Raw genomic sequence first — 9,923 nt, 5'->3', positions numbered from 1 at the left:
ACAGGGATGTGTTGGCGGTAGAGCGTCAATGAGTAATAAAATAGTTTTTTCTGTAAACAGTGTGGGTAGGTCTCTCTCTCTCCCACACGTAGCATGCTTCCAGAATGGAGCATCACACGGCCACACTTGCACATGTGTGTCCAGATACACACATGTATGTGGCGAGAATACGTGGAGAGCCAAACTATTGGAAGTGGTGACTAGAAACGTTTTAACCCAGCATGTCAGAGAACCCACAAGGATGAGAGTCAATGACGAACCAGCGAAACTCGACCTAGTCTTCACTCTGAACGACTCCGACATAAGAGAAATCGGTTTTGAGGACCCAGCAGGAATGAGCGACCACAGTGTACTGGTGTTTGAGTACCTGATTGAAGAAGGATATTGAACTCGAGGAGGGATACTGAAACCAAAAGGTTAGCATACCGAAAGGGAAACTATGAGGGGATAAGAAAATTCCTAACAGATATAGCATGGGAAACAGAGCTCAGGGAAAAGACGGCCCAAGATATGATGGACTACATCACGCAGAAGTGCAAGGACGCAGCAAACAAGTTTGTCCCAGTCCAAAAGGAAACAGTGAAATGAAGATGAGAAACCCATGGTTTAATCAGAGATGTAGGCTAGCTAAGCAGCAAAGTAAAAGGGCATGGAGAAACTATAGGAATAACAGGACACTGGAGAGCAGAAAAAGATACCAGAATGCCAGGAATGAATATGTCAGGATGAGAAGAGAGGCAGAAAGACAATACGAAAATGACATCTCGTGCAAGGCAAAGACTCGGCCTAAATTGCTGCATAGCCACATCAGGAGAAAAACAAAAGTAAAGGATCAGGTTATGAAATTAAGGATAGGAGCGGAAGGATTCACTACAAATGACAAGGAAGTGTGTGAGGAACTGAATAAGAAATTCCAGGAGGTCTTCACCTTAGAGCAAGGAGAAATTCCAGAGATAAGAGAGGGAATAGCTAACCTGGAACCACTGGAAGGGTTTGAGATTACCAGTGGGGAAGTAAAGAAGTGTTTTACTAGAGTTGGATGTGACAAAGGCTATAGGTCCAGATGGAATCTCCCCTCGGATACTAATGGAAAGAGCAAAAGAACTGTGCCTACCACTGTTCATAGTGTACAACAAATCACTGGCAACAAGGGGAACTGCCAGATATTTGGAAAGCAGCTAACGTAGTCCCGATATACAAGAAAGGAGATAGACAGGAGGCACTGAACTACAGGCCAGTGTTCCTAACCTGCATACCATGAAAGCTGATGGAGAAGATTGTGCGAAGAAAGCTAGTGTAGCATCTGGAGCGAAAGAACTTTGTAACACAGCATCAACATGGGTTCAAGGACGGAGGTCCTGCCTCACAGGGTTACTTGAATTCTACGACAGGCAACAAAAATAAGGCAAGAAAGAGAAGGGTAGGCAGACTGCATATTTTTAGATTGTCAGCATATTTTTAGATTGTCAGAAAGCCTTTGATACAGTACCACACAAGAGGCTAGTGAAAAAGCTGGAGATGCAGGCTGGAGTGAAAGGGAAGGTACTCCATTGAATAAAGGAGTACCTAATCAATAGGAGACAACGAGTCTGTGTGAGGGGTGAGGTCTCAGATTAGCGAAACATTACAAGTGGAGTCCCGCAGGGGTCAGTCCTTGGACCTATACTGTTTCTGGTATATGTAAATGATCTCCCAGAGGTTATAGAATCGTTTATCTCAATGTTAGCCGATGATGCAAAAATTATGAGGAGGATTGAAACAGAGGATGATAGTAGGAGGCTACAAGATGACCTAGACAGACTGAGTGAATGGTCTAACAAATGGCTGTTGAAGTTCAACCCGAGTAAATGAAAAGTAATGAAACTAGGCAGTGCAAACAGGAGGCCAGACACAGGATATAGAATAGGAGATGAAGTACTTAATGAAACAGACAGAGAGAGAGATCTAGGAGTTGATATCACACCAAACCTGTCTCCTGAAGCCCACATGAAAAGAATAGCGTCTGCGGCATATGCAAGGCTGGCTAACATCAGAACAGCGTTCAGGAACCTGTGTAAGGAATCATTCAGAATCTTGTACACCACATATGTAAGACCAATCCTGGAGTATGCGGCCCCAGCATGGAGCCCGTACCTTGTCAAGCACAAGACGAAACTGGAAAAAGTCCAAAGGTATGCCACTAGACTAGTCCCAGAACTAAGAGGCATGAGTTACGAGGAAAGGCTGCGGGAAATGCATCTTACGACACTGGAAGACAGAAGAGTATGGGGAGACATGATCACAACCTCCAAAATCCTCAGGGGAATCAACCGGGTAAACAAGGATAAACTATTCAACACTGGCGGGATGCGAACAAGGCGCCACAGGTGGAAACTGAGTACCCACATGAGCACAGGGACGTTAGAAAGAACTTTTTCAGTGTCAGAGTAGTTAACGGATGGAATGCATTAGGCAATGATGTGGTGGAGGCTGACTCCATACACAGTTTTAAATGTAGATATGATAGAGCCCAGTAGGCTCAGGAACCTGTACACCAGTTGATTGACAGTTGAGAGGCGGGACCAAAGAGCCAAATCTCAACCCCCACAAACACAAATAGGTGAATACAAAGACATGAGGTTCTCAACACATACCAGCAGACCACATAGGAGAATTGTACCTCCATGAGGAACCTTGGTGCCCCAGCCCCGTGTGGACCCTTTGGCGTCCCATGCTTGAGTGACCTGTGTGTTGGCATTAGGTGGTAGGGTCGTATATCGCTCCTCCCCCCCTCACCCCCTCCATGCAGGTGACAGTCTTCATCAATTACTTAACAATTCCACACGCTGCACATTTCCTCAGTCCGCGGATCTGGAGGAAGGCTTTGGGGTGTCGGGTAGCCCTCTTGAGAGGTTGACATAAGTGTACTGAACTACAACCCCCTACTTTGCTTCCAGAGCGCTAAGGATATGCGGCTCATACCCACCACATAGGTCTGAGGAGTGTCACCACATGACCACATGGGGTCACCTCTTCGAAGGTTGAGGCATAACTGTTGTGAATGTCAACATCTGCCTCTACCATAGTCAGTCCTGTCCATCCCCTCCCCCTCCAACCACATAGCAGGACACACCACATACCACCAATACCACCATCACAGGCTGGCAGGTGAGCCATGACCACAACATACAATTCCAAGCATTGAGGTGTTAGCAAAGTAAACATATCATCTCCTTCTCCCCAACCAGTTAACACCCTCATCTCTTCCCCCTCAAGCCTCGCCTCCAAAGAGGAGTACATAGTGGACCACATAGCAGGACTTACCAGCACATAGGTATGTAGTCCTCCATGTCGCACATGCCTGGGCGGGGAGAGAGCCTTCGTGGGCGGCTAGCCTCTTTGGAGGTTTGACACTTAACTGGCTAAATGAAGCGTTACCTCACACCTTACCCACGCTCCAGCAGGCTGCCCATCCCCCTACATCTAGTAATCAAGTCTGTTTACTTTCCCCCCTCCAAGGTTGTGGGGGCTTACATGCGTGTCCCAGTATTCATAACAGTTACTCAGGTAAAGTCAGTAGACATTTTTACTGAATGTGGGAACATAACTTCTGAAGGTAGCAGGTAGGTGTTTTCCACTACTGAATGAATATATGCAATTTTAGATCAATCCCAGGAACTTCACCATTACACACATCTGAGGTGGTGGTTTGAGGTGTACCAAGATGGGCGAAATATTAGGGATGACCATACCCTCACCCCCATCCCCACCCCAGCTCCCCTCCTACCCCCTCCACAGCCCTTACCAGCTTAAATTGAACGAAGGTCATATGTCTGACCTCTGCTCTACCTCAAACGCGTCGTTCATTCATTTTCTCTCTCTCTCTCTCTCTCCCTTAGGTGCGCCATGTTCCCCACATACAAATCCCAAGCATGCACTGCTAGAAAAGTAAACATATATATAAGACTAATGTGGAAAATCTTAGTCTTGATATTATTATTATTACCACTTAGCTGCGGGGAGCGAGCGAGCATTCGAGTGGTACACCTCTTGAAGTCTGACACACGTCTGGTTATTGTCCACAGTAGGCCACACCTTACCTGCTCCTGCATACCTCTTCCCCTACACTTAACATACTCCCTTTACTTCCCCACCCCTCAGGTTGACACTTACACGCCTTTCTCGGTATACAGAACAACAACGATAAGTAGTGTGGAAATCATCTTTCTGCAGTCCAAAATAACATTTTGAAATGTAAAGTATGACTTAGTCCATCTCCATTACATCTCTTACCATATAAATATTACTGTGTGCAGTTTTAGCCCCTGTAACACAATGTAATGTAACGTGGAAAACATCTTTCTGCTGTCCAAAATATACCACATGACTGCCGGCGCGAGCATTCGAGCGGTGTACCTCTCGATGTCTCTCTATCACATGACTGGGTTAATGACCATAATATCCCACACCATACCTGCTCCTGCATACCCCCTCACTTACTAACGTAACGTGGAAATCAACTTTCTGTCTGATGACCAAATAACATTATTGAAAATGTGAACCATGTTCAGCCATTACATCCAAACACAAATAAAATTTTACCGCAGGCCAGTTTAGTTCTTGTAATACATTATATCGTCACAAAACGTAACGTGGAAATCATCTTTCTGTCTGATGACCAAATAACATTTTTGAAAATGTGAATCTTTGTAGGTAAGTGTAATTTTAACAAAGGTGCGCCACGAGTCCACGAACTATGAGAGGTGAGTTAGGAAGAAAGACTTTGTGAAATATGCCCAGAAGAGTTTGGGGAGACGTGATCACTACCTACAAATTCTAATATTTTTTGTTAACTGTGTGATCACAACATATACCTCATGGTCTCTTGTTCTGCCTCTCACTAGTCAATAAACACAATTTTTGTATCATTTCTTGACTAAAATAACACTCCGAAACATCTTTGCACATTCTTATTTTTCATTGTAGGTAAGTGTTGTATAGCAAGAAACATTAACACTATACCATTAGTCACTATCAGCCTACCAAGTGTTGTATAGTAAGGAACAATAACACTATATTTGAAGTCACAATCAGCCAGCCAAGAGTTGAATACTAATGAACAATGACACTTATACCTGTAGTCACTATCAGCCAGCCAAGTGTGGTAGAGTAAGGAACAATGACACTCTTCCTGTAGTCACTATCAGGGAGGCAATTGTTGTATAGAAAGGAACAATGACACTATACTTGTAGTCATTATCAGTCAGGCAAGTGTTGTATGGTAAGAAACAATGACCCTATACCTGTTGTCACTATCAGCCTGCCAAGTGTTGTATGGTAATGAACAATGACACTATTCTTGTATTCACTATCAGTGAGCCAAATGGTGTATAGCAGGAAACAATAGCACTATACCTGTAGTTACTATCAGCCAGCTAAGTGTTGTATGGTAATGAACAATGACACTATACCTGTAGTCATTATCAGGGAGCTAAGTTTTGTATAGTAAGACACAATGACACTATTCCTGTAGTCACTATCAGCCAGCCAAATGTTGTTTATAAAGGAACAATGACAGTATACTTGTAGTCACTATCAGCCAGTCAAGTGTTGTGAAGTAAGTAACAATGACAGTTTTCCAGTAGTCACTATCAGGGAGCCAAATGTTTTATATTAAGGAAAAATGACACTACATGTAGTCACTATCAGCCAGCCTAGTGTTGAATGGTAAGGAACAATGACACTATACCTGTTGTCACTATCAGCGAACCAAGATTTGTATGCTAATGAACAATGACACTATACCTGTAGTCACTATCAGGGAGCTAAGTGCTGTATAGTAAGAAACAATGACACTATACCTGTAGTCACTATCAGGGAGCTAAGTGCTGTATAGTAAGAAACAATGACACTATACCTGTAGTCACTATCAGGGAGCTAAGTGCTGTATAGTAAGAAACAATGACACTATACCTGTAGTCACTATCAGGGAGCTAAGTGCTGTATAGTAAGAAACAATGACACTATACCTGTAGTCACTGTCAGAGATCCAGGTGTTGTATAGCAAGGAACAATGACACTATACCTGTAGTCACTATCAGCCAGCCAAGTGTTGTATAGTAAGGAACAATGACACTATACCTGTAGTCACTATCAGCCAGCTGCTGGAGAGTGTCGATGCGTTGCGGGTATCTGGGACTGGTGAAGATAGCAATAAGGTTGCAAGTGTAGGCAGCGCCCAGGACCAGGCAGCAGAGATACCACACACTTATAAACATCCTTTGTTGTCGAGGGTGAGCTGGCAGGCTCTGGGCAAACAGTCCACGCATCAGGTAGAGGCAGGTGTCTGCCACACCTGTCTTCTGGCCTGGTCCCTGTACAACATGGAACTATATTAGTAACAGTCAAGCAGCAAGTAGAGGCAGGTGTCTGCCACACCTACCTCCACACCTGTCTTCCGTCAGAAATATGTCGGGCTACTAATTTTACATGAAGCCAAATCATCATAAATTGTGTAATTACCTTGATATCATGCAATAACGACTATAGTTAGTAAAGCCATACGGAAATAAGCAGAACATTTTCAATAGTAAGATTTCCACCAAGTCATTTACAAAATCTAATCAATTTGCTTATTCGCCGATGTTAAATATTTAATACCACTGACATCTATCCTTGCACTACGACTTTTGGGAGAGCGAAGATTCAAAGCTTTTTACCTTCACATGTTTATATGGGCAATAATTACTTTTTTTAATTGTATGTTCATAAAAAAATAATCTAAATCAGGCTCAAAGAAAACTGTAGTAACTTGATGAAAAAGTAATAAATATTGATGCTTTATGATGTAATCGAACACGCGGCATTGACCACCTCAGGAACACATGACACTGACCACCTCAGGAACACATGACATTGACCACCTCAGGAACACACAACATTGACCACCTCAGGAACACATGACATTGACCACCTCAGGAACACACAACATTGACCACCTCAGGAACACATGACACTGACCACCTCAGGAACATACAACATTGACCACCTCAGGAACACATGACATTGACCACCTCAGGAACACATGACACTGACCACCTGAGGAACACACAACATTGACCACTTCTGGAATACATAACATCGACGACCTCAGGAATATGCACCATCGACCACCTCAGGAACAGGCACCATTGACCACCTCAGAAACATGCACCATTGACCACCTCAGAAACATGCACATTCACCATATCAGGATCACGTACCATTGACCACCTCAGGAACATGCACCATCGACCACATCAAGAACATGCACATTGACCACCTCAGAAACTTGCACCATTGACCACCTCAGGAACATGCACATTACCCACCGCAAGAACATGCACCATTGACCACCTCAGGAATATGTACCATTGACCACCTCAGGAACATGCACCATTGACCACCTCAGGAATATTTTCCATTGACAATTTCAGAAATATGCACCATTGACCACCCCATGGAACATGCATCATTGACCACCTCAACAACAGGCACCATTGACAACCTCAGGAATATGCACCATTGATCACCTCAGGAACATGCACCATTGACCACTTCAGGACCATGCACCTTTGACCACCTCAGATACATGCACCATTGACCACCTCAGGTACAGGTGCCATTGACCAACTCAAGAATATGCAACATTGACCACCTCAGGTACATGCACCAATGAACACCTAAGGAACATGCACCATTGACCACTTCAGGAACATGCACATTGACTACCTAAGGAACATGCACATTGACCACCTCAGGAACATGCACATTGACTACCTATGGAACATGCACTATTGACCACCTCAGGAACAGGCACCATTGGCCAACTTAGGAACATGCACGTTGACCACCTCAGGAACAGGCTCCATTGACCACCTCAGGAACATGCCATTGACCAACACTGGAACAGGCACCATTGACCACCTCAAGGACATGCACCATTGACTACCTCAGGAATATGCACCATTGAACACCTCTGGAACATGCACCATTTACCACCTCAGGAACATGCACCATTTGTTGGAAATTTCCAACACTAATAAACTACTATTGTATTATAATAAATCATTATCATTATATACTAACTACAGTAGTTACTAATTTGACTAACGGTAGTGTCAACAAAAATTAACCATTGCATCTGTGTATTAATGCTAGAATTCTCATGAAGTCGAGTAGCAACATTGCGTCAGATAATGTCCAGTTAGACCCATTTATTACCAATGGGTTAGAGAATTGAATGTGGTTCTCTAAAATCATCAGTACTCCGTGTAATAATTACTTACAGATAATATAACTCCCAATAATCTCAAACCGAGAGTTATTAACTAAAAACTGTTCTGTAGTAACAGTTCTTTCTGTTACGTACGAATGTCATGGAGAAAATAAAATCTTCTCCATTTCTCGTTTTGACACCATAAAACGAGAATATGATAATATTTAAATCCCTATAATTGCAACCCAGTTCTCATTAACGTATTACATCCATAATTACGCGGAAAAGAATTATTCGTGATTATAATTTCTGTGGTGAATGCGAGAGACGGGTTGAGGAGGAGGGACGCCATTGTTGTGGTTTAGCCCGTCGCGTCGTGGAGAGAGGTATCCCTGGCTTGAAGAGTGGCGAGACACGTGGTAGTGATTGGGAATTTATCAGCAAGAATTACGCTGATACTCAGTCAACAATAATAATTACTTATCCACGTGTTCTCGTTTGATGCATCATCCAAGATTATATATTTGTGAGTAGTTTGTCGTCATATAGCGGGATTACCTAATATACAACCGTGTATGCGAGGAGTCATCAAGTTGTTTCTATTCATTCGTGTTATTCACCTCTAGTTCTTTCTTTGTGGAGATCCTGTGAACACGAGGACGAATGACGAAACGATGTTATAGAAATCGTCTTAAAGCTAAGACCCTTTTCGTACAAATTTATTTTACATGATTTGATTATTATATAATTCTTGTAGAATCTTTGCATTGAATAGATTATTACCAGAAATGATGATTGGTAATCAATGTGTTTGCTCTGACTGCTGCTCAGTAATTTATAATCTTTAATATTCACAATTTGAGTTCTCATATTTGAATCTATAGTAGTTAAGATTTATAATATCATTTACTCAGCAATGAACTGGTGGCGAACCACACTAGTTCCTAGATGTATATGAATTTCTAGAAATACCCCCATAATGTAGGTCTTTGAGGCTTTGACTTTAATTAATTAATAATACATTCCATTCATTATTTCAAGTGATTATCCCTTTAATAATTATCCATAGACACTGACTCTCTAGTGTTATTCTAATGATCACTTTTATTAGTTTTCCCTCTTTTCTCAAAAGTGGGTGGTCCTTCGATTTATTAAATCAAATAAGTAAACAATTGAATATATGAGTAAAGCCCCAGATATCCCACATTATGGTCCTTATCGAAATGGATGTATACTAATTAGTAAAAACTAATCACTGTGTGAAGTAGTTTAAACTAACCACATTTATTAATTGTGTCTACCGGCAGTGTACCACATAGGTTAGCCTAATTCACACCAATTTATTTGCTGCTTATACCTCATGTATAAAGTAGCACTCGTGGGACACAGTCATTGCCCACAACACTCAGACCTATACCTCATACTGAGGTAAGAATCTTCAGATCACCAGGAGCAACAGCTCATAACTTCTATAATAATTCCACATTAACACCTGCGTTAGAGTGGCCTCACCATCTAACTATTATTTATTTAGGTGGTAATGACAACCATCCTACTCGACACCCAGCTGAGGTAATTAATCACCTTAAAACAATAATTTCCTCTTTTAAACTCATTAGCAGTTCAGTAGTGTTCACATTGGTGGAACCTCGCCAACTGAGCAATAATAATCGTTGGGAGTGAGTCC

This window comes from Procambarus clarkii, chromosome 55 (assembly GCF_040958095.1).
Source record: "Procambarus clarkii isolate CNS0578487 chromosome 55, FALCON_Pclarkii_2.0, whole genome shotgun sequence".
In the NCBI taxonomy this organism is placed as follows: Eukaryota; Metazoa; Arthropoda; class Malacostraca; order Decapoda; family Cambaridae; genus Procambarus; species Procambarus clarkii.
Note: the sequence above shows the minus strand (reverse complement) of the source record.